A 15,192-nucleotide genomic window follows, 5' to 3' on the forward strand; every position below is an offset into this window, starting at 1 on the left:
TTCTGCCCACTAGGAGGTGGGTCTTTTTATCTGGCAACAATTTAAATAGACTTCGAACGGCCACGTGATTGGGATCATGCGCAATTCCTGAGCCAGTACGTGAGCGTGTCATGCAAATTTCTGACAGCCATCACATTTGCTCACAAGATCTTCCGCATCTGCATGAGCCGTCAACCAATAGAACCCATGTCGAAAATCCTTTGCTACCAAATATCATGAGCCGGCATGATGCCCACAATCACCAGCGTGGATTTCACTTAGAATTTATTGTCCCCCTTTGGGAGAGACACATCTCTGGAACACACCAGTACTGCTCCACCGATGTAGCTCTCCTTTAATGATAGTCATAGATTTAGACCGACGCACTATTTGGCAAGCCTTAACCTCCTCGGATGGGAGTTCTCCTCTTGTGAGATACGTCAAATATGGCACAGTCCACTCTCGGCTCGCATGAAGAGCCGCCACCAATTTTGACTCTAGATCTGGAATTGCTAAGTCCTCTTGAGATGGTAATTTCACTGAGGGATTGTGAAGAACATCCAGAAAAACATTGGGGGGGGGAACCGGCTTCCACTAAGACCCAAGCCGTGATAAGGCGTCTTCTGCTTCATTGAGCCGGCGATCTATATGGTGGACTTGAAATACATGAAAGTAACCGGCCACCTCAGTAAATCTCACTGATAAGCCGCCATCAAGGGATCTTTGGAATCCCAGGTCCCTGAAACCTGTTATGCCACTAAAGCTGAGTCGCCCAGATATCTTACCCGGCTAAGGCTCATTTCCTTAGCCATCCTTAACCTGTGTAACATTACCTCATATTCCGCCGCGTTATTGGTGCAGGGAAACATGAGCCGTAGAACATAGAAGAGTTTGTCACCTCGTGGAAAAGTTAACATTACCTCAGTCCCGGATCCCTCTAACTGTTTCGACCCATCAAAGTGTAGGGTCCAATACGTATTGCCCGACTTGTCTTCTGGTATTTGCAACTCCGTCGAGTCGTTGATGAAATCTACCAATGATTGAGATTTGATAGCTGTCTGAGGCATGTACTTCACTTGATGTGGACCAAGTTTGATTGCCCACTTAGCAATCCATCCAGTCGCTTCTCAATTTTGTACTACGTCACCAAGAGGTGCTGAACAAACCACCATGATTGGGTGTTCCTGGAAGTAGTGTTTCAATTTCCGGTTTGCCATAAAGACCCCGAAGATGAGCTTCTGCCAGTGTGGGCATCGTTGCTTGGATGGGGTCAAAACCTCACTGAAGAAATAAACCGTCTGCTAGATTGGATATTCCTTCCCTTCCTCCCTCCGTTCAACAATGACCGCAACAGTTACTACCTTAGAGTTAGTAGCAACGTATAGGAGCATATGCTCTTTGTCAGCCGGTACATCTAGAACTGGTGGCTCGGCCAACTGCTTCTTGAGTGCGTCAAAGGCTTTGTTGGCTGCATCGGTCCAGACAAAATTGTCTGTTTTCCTCAGCAACTAATATAAAGGTATCGCCTTCTACCCGAGAAGGCTTATAAATCGGCACAAAACTGCGATACGTCCTGCCAGGCGTTGAACCTGATTTATGTTAGCCAGCTTACCTAGTGAGGTTACTGCCTTGATCTTGTTTGGATTGGCCTCAATGCCTCTTTCTGAAACTAAGAAACCCAGTAGTTTGCCTGCAGGGACCACAAACACGCACTTTGTCGGGTTCAACTTCATTTGGTATACTCGTAGGTTATCAAACGTTTCTTTAAGATCATCTAGAAGTGTTTATTTTTTTTCTTAGACTTCAACATGATGTCGTCAACATAGGCATGAACGTTGCACCCAATCTGTGGGTGAAGGCAATTCTGTACACCTCGTTGGTAAGTCGCCCTGCGGTTTTTAGCCCAAACGACATAGAAACATAACAGAAAGCACCAAAGGGGCTTATGAAAGCCATTTTCTCCTGATCCTCCTTCGCCATTTTCATCTCATGATAGCCTGAATATGAATCTAAAAAGCATAATCACTCGCAACCTGCTGTAGAATCAATGATCCGATCGATGTGCAGGAGGGCGAAAGGATCTTTTGGGCGAGATTTGTTGAGGTCCGTGCAATCCACACATGTGCTAGGTGCCATTTTTCTTTAGAACGAGCACCGGTTAGCCAACCATTCAGGATGAAATACTTCAATGATAAACCGGAAGCTAGGAGTCGGGCTAGTTCTTCCCCAATGGACTTGCGTCTCTCTTCGTTAAAATGATAGACGTATGAGCACACTGGTTTCATCTTTGGATCCACATTAAGGTGGTGCTCAGCGAGTTCTCTCGGTACTCCCGGCATGTCAGAAGGTTTCTATGCAAAGATGTCCCGATTCTCACGGATGAACTCAATGAGCGTGCTTTCCTATTTAGGATCCAAGCCGGTCCCAATAGTGAACTGCTTGGAACAATCGCGTGGGACAAAGTCGATCTGCTTAGTATCGTTGGCCGCCTTAAACTTGAGTGGCTCTTTGGACTCTACAGTTGGCATCTTGAGAGGACTCATATCGGTTGGGTCAATCTTAGCTTTATAAAACTTCAGCACCTCGGTAGTATAAGTTGACTCTGCATAATATCTGTATCCTTCTTCATACTCTTGAGCCGTCATCCTATCTCCCTTCACCCTGATAGGACTGTTCGGACCCGACATCTTGAGCTTGATTTAAACATAGCAGGGGCGGGCCATGAAGCGTGCATAAGTCGGTCTTCCGAAGAGGGCATGATAAGGGCTTTGTATTTTCATGACTTCGAAAGTCAAAGGCTCGACCCTGTAGTTGTGTTCATCCCCAAAGACTACATTGATCTTAATCCGCCCAACCGGATATGCCGACTTCCTGAGAATGATGCCATGGAAAACGATGGTCGAAGTTTTGAAACTGCTGTCAGGAAGATTCATCCGCCAAAAGGTGTCGTAATACAGGATGTTGATGCTACTTCCTCCATCCATGAGGACCCTTGCGAGGTTATAGATGCCAACTTGAGGTTCTACCACTAAAGCCAGCTCCCCAGGATTGTCAACCCGAGGTAGGTGATCCTAATGACTCCAAGCGATTAGCTGCTCACACCAACGGAGGTACTATGGAACCGCCGGCTCGGCCATGCTAATATCCCTCCTTTTAACCTTTGAATCTCGCTTGCAAGCATTGGTGGTGAAGACATGATACTGACCGATGCTTGATTGAAAAATATCCCCATGCGACCCGCCAGTGGAATCCTAACTCGAACGCGTCTTGGCTTGTCTCTCGAGAATCTTCCTCTGGAATTCCTACATGATATAATAGTACTCCCATGCATGTTTGGCTGGCTTCTCCTTAGTGCCATGCTTAGAGCAGGGAGATTTGAGCGCAGCCTCGAAATCGGGTGTCCTGTTCCTCTGTTGGTCCTTAGGGTGACCGTTCTGCTGGTGGGTTTTCGAGCGAGCATTGGTAGTAGCCGCAAATTCTAACCAAAACTCAAAATGCTTCTGCTTGTTGTCGCTTTGGCTTTCAGCGTCCCTATCACCATGGTCATAAGGTGACTTGACATCCTTTGTTGTGACATGGTTTCGGTCAACCCTTCTCCAGCTGCGGCGAGTCGGCTCGACGAGGTTGGAGTTGTTATCCAGCTCGACGTTGTTTCGTTTGTGAAAGGACGTGGATGTCGCCTAGAGGGGGGTGAATGGGTGCTATAAAATAATTATGGTTTAGGCTTGAACAAATGCGGAATAAAACTAACGTTTATTTTTTCAAAGACGAAACCTAAACCAATTAGACTCACCTATGTGCACCAACAACTTATGCTAAGCAAGATAAACAACTAAGTGATAGGACGATATATAACAAGAAACAATATGGCTATCACAAAGTAAAGTGCATAAGTAAAGGGATCGGGTAAGAGATAACCGAGGCACGCGGAGACGATGATGTATCCCAAAGTTCACACCCTTGAATATCCTAATCTCCGTTTGGAGAGGTGTGGAGGCACAATACTCCCCAAGATGGCACTAAGGCCAGAGTAATCTCCTCATGCCCTTGCACAATGCAAGATGCCGTGATTCCACTAAGGGACCCTTGAGGGCGGTCACCAAACCCGTACAATCAAGGTTGTGCAAATCTACACAACTTAATACCACGAAGCTTCACCAGAATGGAATATGGCTTTGAGGTAACCTCAAATGCTCGGGGCAATCTCAACAACCTAATTGGAGACCCCGAATCTTCCCCGGAGCTTTACACCACAATGATTGAGCTCTGAGGTACCACCAAGCTTCTAGGATGCCAAAGAACCCAAGAAGAACAAGTACTAGGGTACCATGCACCCAAGAGTAATAAGCTTCTCAAACTTCACTTCCACGTATCACTATGGAGAACTCAAACCGATGTAAGTAATGCAATAACAAGAAAACATGAAGTGGTCAAGTCCCTCACATGGAAATCCCTCCACAACAACAAAAGCTATGAAGGAATATGAGAGGAAGAATAAGGATCTCACAACGAACTCCAAGATCAAGATCCAAGGGGTTCCCCTCACACAGAGGAGAATGTGATTGGCGGAAATGTAGATCTAGATCTCCTCTCTCTTTTCCCTCAAGAAGCAAGAACCATTGGAGGGATTGAGAGTTAGCAAACTCTAAGAAGGTCAACAGTGGGGGATAAAATGAGCTCAAGAGTTGGGGAACCATTGGGGAAGAAGACCCCTTAAATAGTTCCCCACAGATAGCCCGTTATGTGCAGAATAACACAGGGGCGGTACAACCGGTGATGTGGGGGGTACAACCGGGATATGTACTATAGCGGTAGAACTGGTCCACCACCGCCCCAAAACCGCTCCAAAACAGAACCTAGTCCGATGGTAGAGCGACACATGGACGGTAAACCTCCACACCAGTACTGGAGCGATACAACCGCTCTAAACACCGGTTTTGCCGGTCGACCGGTACAACCTCTTTTAGGGGCGGTGCAACCTCTTAGTGAAAAACAGATAAGACAAAAACAACCATAACTTTCGCATACGAGCTCTGGATTGAGCAAACTCAAGCTTGTTGGATAGCAGACAATAAGTACTATCCAAACACTGAATGCTTATAGCAAGAAGAGGTAGTAGAAAAATGCCAATGATAGAGAGATGTGAAACCTCTATGAATGAAGAACCAGAAAAAACTACAACATCGAAAATGTCATACAAGATGCACATGAACTCTGTTTTCGATGAACTCAAGCTTGTCATAAACATGACCATAATATCTACAACTCACAATGAGAACCACCAAACAAGAACCAAGAAAGATGATGAAATTATGCAAATGGATTGATCTCTCAACGAATGATATAATCAGGCTACTCACTTGAGATCCTCCTTGACAGTATGTGTAACATCCCAAAATTATAAATTTTGGAATGTTAGTATAATTATTAGATTGATTGTTTGTTTGTTTGCTGAGTGACTGAAACTTGTGTGAAATTTGAAACTTTTCAAAAATTTTGAATGAGAGGGAATAAAATGACTTTCCCCTTCTCCGGTGAATTCAAATTCAATCTTTTAGAAGCAAAGAGAGAAGATGACATGACTTCTTCAACTATAAAGAATTTGAACGGAGATATTTGCATTGAATTCTTTTGCATTTACATTCGTTTTCTTCGTGCAACAAAATGCCGGGAAATACATTCTAGAGCGGAGGAACATGACCCTCGAACCCACGGGCATTTTGAAAGTATTTGAACCCTCAAACTTAGAGGATCATTTGAAAATTATTTGCAAAAAGAAATAATGCTTTTAGGGAATTTTGGAATTTTTTTTTCTGAAGTTTTTATTTTTGCCGTGGAAAAATGCCCATCATCTATATTTTATTTTTCTGATAATTTTAGTATATAAAAACTCTTTATTCCGAATTGATTTGATTTCCTTTTTAACGTTTTAGTTTCCTAGTTTTGAAAATAGGAAGGAAATCACTTTTATTAGGAATACCTCCTCGCCCATTAAAACCTTTCCCTATTCTGGACCAACAGACATCATCTCCTACCTCCATCTCTTCTTCACGTGACAGGAAACCTTCCATTCATGGAGAGGGATATCCCCACCTCCGGGATTCGCGACGCACATTCCTTCCCAGCGCCTCCCGTCGCCTCTATAAGAAGCCCCACGTCCTCCTCGTTCCATTCCCGTTGAAACCGCCGCCTCTCCTCGCCCCTAGCTCGTGCACCCCTCGCCGGAGTCGGCACCGGAGAACACCAGAGAACTCCTCCACCTCGCCACCTCCCTGCACCTCCTCCACCTCCACCCTTCGGCCACCTCTCCCCACCACTACGGCCCCCTCCACCGCCGCCCCCTTGCCACCCCGTCGCCCTCCACCCTCCAGCTCCTCCCTGGAAACCAACGAGCAGCAGCACACCAGCAGTTTTCAACCCTCCCCTCGCCCCTGCAGCCCCCCCCTCTCCACCTCGCCCCCTCCCCTCCCAGGAGCACCCCACCTTCGGCCCCCCCTTTCCCCACCCCTCGCCGGCCCCCTTCCCACCCCACCGGAGCCCCTTCCCACCTCGCCACCAGCAGCCAGTCACGGGAGCAGCTCTCCCAGTGAGGTAACCTCTCCTCCTTCCTTTATTTTCTTACTTGTTTTGTTTTGTTTTAGTTTTAGCCCTTAGATCCTATTTAGATGGTGTAGATTAGATCCTTAGAATACCCCTTCGGTTTAGAGTAGAAAACCAGAGGTTTATTTTCACTTATTCTTTTAACCAGTAGTTTTTGGTTAGCTTCGGCCATTTGCTCCTAGCCTTGCAACAAACGCTCTCCGCAGCCTATAGTAGCATGCCACGTGTACCCCCTGTTAGATACTATTTAACTTCAGTTTTTTCTGTCTAAATTGCAAAAACAGAAAGTTTTTGTTTTGTTTTGGCCATAACTTTTGATCCCAAAGTCCAATGATAGTGATTCCTTTTCCAGTAGCTCACAAATTTCCTGTAGCTTTTAAAAACATATAAGTTGTCTATGTTTGAAATTGTCAAATATAAGTTAGATCAGATTTAGTTTAAACCTTGTTTTGCCTATTCCACGAGTTTAAAAATAGCTTTTAGTTTTATTCCTTTTGGTACTGATCACTAGTGATCTTATATATCAGTGGTAAAAATTTCAGATTTGTTTGAGTATTTTAGAGCACTGTTTCATGTGAAACAATTTCTGTTTCACCTCTTTTAAGATTTCGGCTAATTCATTTTCTATATTTGTTTTATAATATTTTCTTTATTATTTCAGAAAGATTATTATGTTTTGTTTCTGTTAGTTAAACAGTAGTTTTGTAACAAGTTTATATTTTATTTTTATTTGTTATCACGAAATCAATTCTAGTTCCTTAGTAACTTGCAATTGGTTTCGGCACTGTTTCAAATACCGTTTGGGAATACTTTCAAAAAGTTTTGTGAAAAATACTTTATTTTATCTTAGATAAACTTATATCTTAGTTGCTTGTTATTATTTTCTGTTAGACAAAAACTATTTAGTGTTTGACGTAGTAGAAGACTCCCTAGTCTTATTTGAAGTTTCTTTCGGATTCCTATTCGCTCTCTCTTTTGTTTTGATTGTTAGAATGATTGCTAGTATGAGTGCTTATATGAATGATATGTTGTTATATAGATTTCATCGGAGAGTGACGAGTAGTCTATCAAGTTATTTTCTCGAGAAATTCTTCTTCGTCAACATCACCAGGCAAGTCACTTTGATCATACTATCACCTATGTTTTTATGCATCGTAGTTCTACCATCCTATGCCCAATTGCATGCTGCTTAGGTACTTGGAAACTTTAGTATAAGTTGTAGTATCATGTGGTAGGCACACAACAACCCCGATACTTGGCCCCGGGACGACAATTTCTTAATGCTATGCTTGAGTAGACGGGTTTTCGGTTGAGTGTATATCACGAGTGATGTGAGGTTGATTAAATAATCAAGACCGGTTAAGACAAGACTTTTAAAGACCTCGGACGCAGTGCAACTCTGGGTGAAGGACGGTTGATCGGCTCCCTGGAGAACCCAGTGGATGCCCGGGATGCTAGAGAGGCCATGACATCCTGCGGAAAGCTTCACCCAGGCTCAAAGAGACGGACGGATATTTTCAAGACCCAAGGCTTACCTGCACAGCCACAAGTCATTATGGGCTCTGGCTTGGTTGGACAACGCGGCGACTCTGGACAGGCGGTGCTAGCAGATGTAGACGAACGGTAGGAATGGATGGGCACCGACAGGGATTCAGAGGGACCCGTTGAAAGACCATGTTTTGATCATCCGGTCTTCAAACACCCTGAAGTGCGAGGACATACACGGAGGCGATCAAATCTTGTGGGGAACGTGTGCAACACTCTGCAGAGTACTCAAACCTAATCGATTAGCCGTGTCCACGGTCATGGACAACTTGAGCCAACGGAACTGAAGTTATCTGGATTTCTCAACACCATTAAATATATTTGATGAAGGTAATTATTGACAACTCGAGTACGAGAACTCGTTGGCGGAACCATCTCGTTAACAACCAACAAAGTAGTAACATTTTTCTTTTAGCCCCCTCTTGTTGTAGGAGAAAATTTGCTTTACGCTAAAACTTACAACACCACCGGCCATATATGCATATAGTATAGATGATATTTTACCCCCTCTCATATGTGACTTGCCGGCATATTCAATATGCTGACCTACACGGCTGCAACGTCTTATGTTGCAGATATTTTTCTTCGATGAGTAAGAGTACAATTCAGGGTTACGGTCTACACTCAACTTGCCGTTGGTGTTTATTGGAACTCCACTCCCTTGACTGCTTCCGCTGAGATATTTAAGGTATATATCAGTTTTACGCTATTTACATGTGATTGCACTTTGATATATACATTGATGTACTGTGTGTGCCAGCATACTGATCCAGGGATGGCATAGATACACAGAGGCTTGACTCGTTTTGAGTCGGGTTGCTACAGTATGACAATCTATTCTAAAATAAAAAAACCTATCAAGGACAAACTTATACCTTGCGCATCGTCCACTTGAGATATATGATGACTATGTTGTCCTCCTCAAGATGGACCACATTTCTTGATTGCGCTGGCTCGATGAAGACTTGTAAACTACTCCCCATACTCCAGTATGGGTGAGCCATTCTTCACCAAATCTTCACAAGTCCATTACCACCACAATGGACGCCAAGCTTGAAGGATGATATCTTCGTGATGCTCCACTTGAAATTGCACACTTCAAACTTAATGACGATTACCACTTGACATCATCCTCCATGGGTTGTATGAGATCTTCCTCTTGACGCAAGCCATGGAAGCACACCTAACCCCACATATAACTCTCACGAAGACCATGGGTTAGTACACAAAGTATAATGGACAATGCTTACCATACCATGGGATCACTTGATCCCACTCGGTACATCTTGTACGCTTTTGTGTGTTGATCAATTTGATTCACTCTTTGAATTAGTCTTGATCAACCTTGTGTCTTTATGACCAATCTTCGGATAAAACCTTGAATGCCACCTTGGTCATCATATAAACTCCTTGAAACCAACAAATGGACTTCAAGAAGTGTCTATGGAGAAATCCAACAAATATAACTTAAGGCAACCATTAGTCCATAGGGATTGTCATCAATTACCAAAACCACACATGGAGAAATATGCTCTAACAGTTGGTCTTACCAATGAAGATGTGAATATTGCCGAAGGTAACCTAGTACCCGTACTCGATTGAGTCGGCATCAGGACCCAGTTTGAATCGTCGTTGTAGATCTTGTTGCGGCAACTTTTGGTCATATGACCCGCCACGTAGCTCTCGAATCCCGGAAGAGCTCCCTGGGAAAACTCAACTCCATCTTGAGATTGCCCCACGATGGGCACCAACAGTCGTGGTTTTTTCACGGCAGATGTCCTCGTGAACGGACTTAGTAGTGAGGCCATCGTTGCAGTGTGGCAACTCGAAGGGGTTGATTGCGAAAGAAGAGGCAAATTTACCCAGGTTTGGCCCCTCTGATGGAGGTAAAAGCCTACATCCTGGTTTGTGTTTGTATTGATGAGAATCTCGATTACAACGGTGCAGAATCGCTAACCTATCTCACGAGGGTTTCTTACTTGATCTCTCTGGCTTGAGGGTTCTCCTTTATATATAGGTAGAGGCTCCAAGTCTACAATGGAGTTCGGGTGGAATAAACACCCATTTCCTACAACAAATCTACCTTATCTTTCTTTCTAGGTTAGGAAAGCTTCTGGAGTCTCTTGCCTTGTACATCTTTGAGCCGCCTTCTTCTGGTGATGGGTTGTTCGGTGGTTCGTCATTTAAGTCCTCCGGCCCATCTTCTCACGTTGCTCTTGCAGCTTGACCCGCCTCTGTAGGACGGGTTAAATCCTAGGGTTATATCCCCGACACACGGCTAGCCGTATCCACGGGTACCGTCCATACCAACAGTTTCCAAGGAATTTATTATTTGACAACATAAAGAATATTTTGCATTGTGGGATTGTACATCCCTATTACCGCCATACTCTCATGCAATGACAAGTGAATAAACACTCATCTTGAGAATAATATATTTAACATGGAAGATACCGACCACCCCTTGTCGCTTCATGAGCGGTACAACACACAAAACATAAATTTATTTTGAACATTAGAGTTGACACTTGCAAATTTACTTAGAATGGCATTGAAATACCAGATACAGGTAGGTATGGTGGACTCATCTGGCAAAATTTTAGGTTTAGGATTTAGATGCACAAGCAGTATTCCCGCTTAGTACAAGTGAAGACTGGCAAATAGATTGAGAAGTGCCCAACCAAGGAATGAAAATCATCATAAGTGAACATTAAACATAACTAATGCCGAATAATGCAGCACAAGTAGGATGTAATTTCATAGCATAATTATTGACTTCATGTGCATGCATAGTGTTGGGGCATAGTTTATGCCTAAGTAATTTTGGTGATTGATGACAGTACCGTACAGGACTAACCATGTGTGTCAAGGTTTCAGGTAACACACGTCAACGGCACAAGACGACACGTCTCCTCTCTCCGGGAACGGAAGCACGACGCTCTCTACGATTCTCTTTATTTGAGTCATAGGAAAGCCGTACTATTAAGAGGGGATCCGTAGTGGAAAGGTTTGGGTGGAATCTATCTTTGCACATGCACACTTCACATTCTCCCCTTCCTCATGTTTGGAGCGGCCCTCGCCTATTTCACCTTGAGTATTTCTGCAAAATGGTCCCCAACGGTAGTACCGCTGGACTGCTAGCGGTAGTACCGCTGCAGCCAGCGGTAGTACCGCTCGACAGCGGTAGTACCGCCCCTGGTCAGCGGTAGTACCGCTCCAGGTGCTTTGTTCCACCTACCTAGCGGTAGTTCGTGGACGGACCCTTTTGCGAAGACTTTCCCGGCGGTAGTAGTGCTTGTGCACTACCAAGGGGCCAGCGGTAGTACCGCTGGTGTCAGCGGTAGTACCGCTGGAGGCCCAGTGGTAGTACCGCTGCAGCCAGCGGTAGTACCGCCAGGCAGCGGTAGTACCGCTCCGGCTCAGCGGTAGTACCGCTGGATTTCGGGCAGAGAGTGGGAAAACGGTCTGATTTCCCCCCCCCCACTATATGAAGGGTTCTTCTAGCTGAGGAACCCTATCTCTTACCTCTCTAAGCTCCATTATTGCTCCACAAGCTCAAAAGTGCCCGATCTCTCTCCCTAGCCAATCAAACTTGTTGATTCTTTAGGGATTGGTTGAGAAGGCCTAGATCCACACTTCCACCAAGAGAAAAGTTGATTCCCCCACCAATCCCTTGCGGATCTTGTTACTCTTGGGTGTTTGAGCATCCTAGACGGTTGAGGTCACCTCGAAGCCATATTCCATTGTGGTGAAGCTTCGTGGTTTAGTTGGGAGCCTCCAAGCTTTGTGTGGAGTTGCCCCAACCTTGTTTGTAAAGGTTCGGTCGCCGCCTTCAAGGGCATCTATAGTGGAATCACGGTACCTTGCATCGTGCGAGGGCGTGAGGAGAATACGGTGGCCTTATTGGCTTTTTGGGGAGCATTGTGCCTCCACACCGCTCCAACGGAGACGTACTTCCTGTCAAAGGGAAGGAACTTCGGTAACACATCCTCGTCTCCATCGGTTCCACTTGTGGTTATCTCTACCCTTTACTTTGTATTTGCTTATGCTCGTGACTATATCTTACTTGTCTTAATAGCTCTCGTTGTTAGCTTCTATAGGGTTCACATCATTGTCATATTATTTGTGAACCCGTATAGTGTTTACCTTAACTTGTTAAGATTAATTAAAAAGTGGTCGTTGTCTATTCACCCCACCTCTAGCCAACCATATCGATCCTTTCAATTGGTATCAGAGCCACGTCTCTTTATTAAGGGTTTAACCACCCGAAGAGTATGGAAGGCGGAGTGGAAGTTAACCGTGAGCAACCCGAGGACATGGACTTGACTTCGGTCACAAGGGACGACTTGAATACGGCTATGGCAGCCCTCAAGACGTCCTTGACGAGCGAAGTCAAAACCATGCTTAAAGAATTAATTGATGGTCTTAAGAGTTCACCCGAACCGGCTTTAGTGGTTAAACCCACCATTTCCGATTCGGAGGCCAACTCCTCTAAGGAAGCGGCTAAAGGTATGCGACATGCTTCACCTCACGAAAAGTATGGGACTGGAACATATGCTTCTGTTCCACCTCCCATGACTTATGGAGGACCCGTTCTCGCACCTCGTCTTAATCCTGTTGGTCCTCCTCCTAAACTTGTGAAAGGTGACTTTGCTAACTGGGTATTTTCTATTAAGTCTCATTTGAATCATAGCTCAACAAACTTGTGGAGAATTATCGAGCAAGGATATTATCCCCATGACCCAAGCAACCTCACTCCAAGAGAAGATGCAGACAATCAATATAATCACTCTGCATTGTTTATTCTCCAGTCTGCTGTGCCACCTGAAGATCTTCCCCACTTACGTCCTTCACATTGGCCAAGGATTGTTGGGAGCATATTATGGTGTTGTATAAGGGAAGCTCAAGTATTCAACGATCCAACTATGAAGTAATACTTGATAAGGCCGATGAGTTTGTGATGAAGGAAGAAGAGGACCCTCGTGATCTCTATCGGAGGGTGACTGCTATTGCTGTGGCACTAAAGGACCATGGGAGTAAGGATGTGGATGACACATGGGTCAAGCGCAAGTTTCTCAAAGCCATCATGCCTTTCAATAAAGCCATGTCATCTGTCATTCGTCAGCGGCCAGACTTCCACTCCTTGTCTTCCAGTGAAGTGTTGGATGAGTTCATTGCAATGTCAATCATGAATGAAACAGCCGACGATGCACTTGCTCGTGTTCGATCAAAGACAACTTCACCGAACCTTGCATTGAAAGCAAGAGCAATGCTTGAAGAAGATGAGGAAGAGGAGAGCTGCCCTGAAGACACAAAGTATGCCTATCATGAGCACATGGCTCTTGCATCAAGGCAATTCTGGGGAAATAAAAGGAACTCAAGACCCACCTTCAACAAGAACAACTCGAGTGGATTCAAACCCAAACAACGAGTAAGGACATGTTATAACTATGGCAACGTGAGTCACTTCGTGGCAGAATGTCCCTATGAGAAAAGGGAAGACAACGGAGGCAAGCTCATTCGCAAAGACAAAACCAAATCATTTCCTATCAAGAACAACTTTGTGAAGAAACCTCACCCAAAAGGGATGGTGGCCCTGGAGGAGTATCCTTCTGATGATGATGATGATGATGATACAGTGGCAACGGCAACTGTTGCTATTGCCACTACCTCTTCCCAGAAGGTGTCTCTCTTCAACGCCCCCAACGAGAACCACATCACCAAGTGTCTCATGGCAAAAGGTACCAATCAGGTAACTTCCATCATTAAGACCAACACTGCTTCTGCTCCTTCATTGTTAAATTGTGTTGAAAATAGTGATGTTGGAGAACTTAATGAGCATGATCTTGATAAGTTTATGTGCACTATTAAGGGAGAACCCAAGAAGCACTTTGTTGCTCTCTTGGAACAACTGGGTGAGGCCACTGACCTCATTGAGTCTCATGAGGAGACCATCTCCGAGCTTCAGGGACATAGTCGTGACTATGCCGATGAAATTGCCGAATTATCTAGTGCTCTAGAAGAAGAGCGCACTCTTCGTTTGGCTCTTGAGGAGTCATATAACGATGACTGCGCTAAAATGCAAAAGAAACTAGATCATGATGTTGTTCTTACTCGCATCCTTAAATCTGAAAAATATGCTCTTGAGGTTGGCCGTGACAGACTCAAAGAAGAATTTGACATACTTGACAAGGCTCACAAAGCCTTTAAAGGTGTTCATTTCTCTCTAAAAGAGTCTCATGATCAACTCCAGGCAAAGCTTACCAAGGAGATCTCTACTTGTCCTCCCTTTGTGTTAATTGATAATACTTGTGCAACTAACCCCTGTTGTGAGCATGTTCATCTTGTGGAGGAAAATGCCAAGTTAAAGGAGAAACTTGAGAAGGGCCTTGTGGCATGCAGACAAGGTGAGAAGAGTCTGAACGATCTCTTGAGCACTCAAAAGGGTGTTGTAGGAAAGGAAGGACTTGGAATTATCTCCAAGTCAAAAGGTAAAAGGAAGAACAAGAACAAACGATCTCTCACCCTCATGGACATCTTTGTCAGAGAGGGTGAGGGGACTCAGAAGGTGAACAGGAACAAGGTGGACTATGGCAACCCCAAGAAGGGCAAAACCGCTCCTACTAACACAGCCGGCAAACTCAACTCTTCTTATGTTTTATGTTGTGCTAGTGATGGGCATGTTTATGCCAGATTTGTTGGTTCCTACGATGAAGATATTGAATGGGCTATCTGGGTTCCTAAGACCCTTGTCTCTAACATGAAAGGACCCATTAAAAATGGGTACCTAAAACCAAGCCTTGATCTATTGCAGGAGTTTGCTTCCGGTGGGGTGTCATGGTTGCTCGATAGTGGGGCAACAAATCATATGACCGGAAGCAAGGACTTAGTGGTGGATGTGCATCCTTCTCCATCTATGCCCACCCATGTCCAATTCGCCGATGCATCCTCGTCAAAGGTATTGGGATTTGGTAAGGTGGTCGTCTCTCAAGAGTTATCTATTGAGAAGGTCATGCTTGTTGAGTCACTTGCCTACAATTTAGTTTCGGTTCGTCAACTTGCAATCAT

The sequence above is a fragment of the Hordeum vulgare genome, chromosome 4H (genome assembly GCF_904849725.1).
Source record: "Hordeum vulgare subsp. vulgare chromosome 4H, MorexV3_pseudomolecules_assembly, whole genome shotgun sequence".
Taxonomy (NCBI): domain Eukaryota; kingdom Viridiplantae; phylum Streptophyta; class Magnoliopsida; order Poales; family Poaceae; genus Hordeum; species Hordeum vulgare.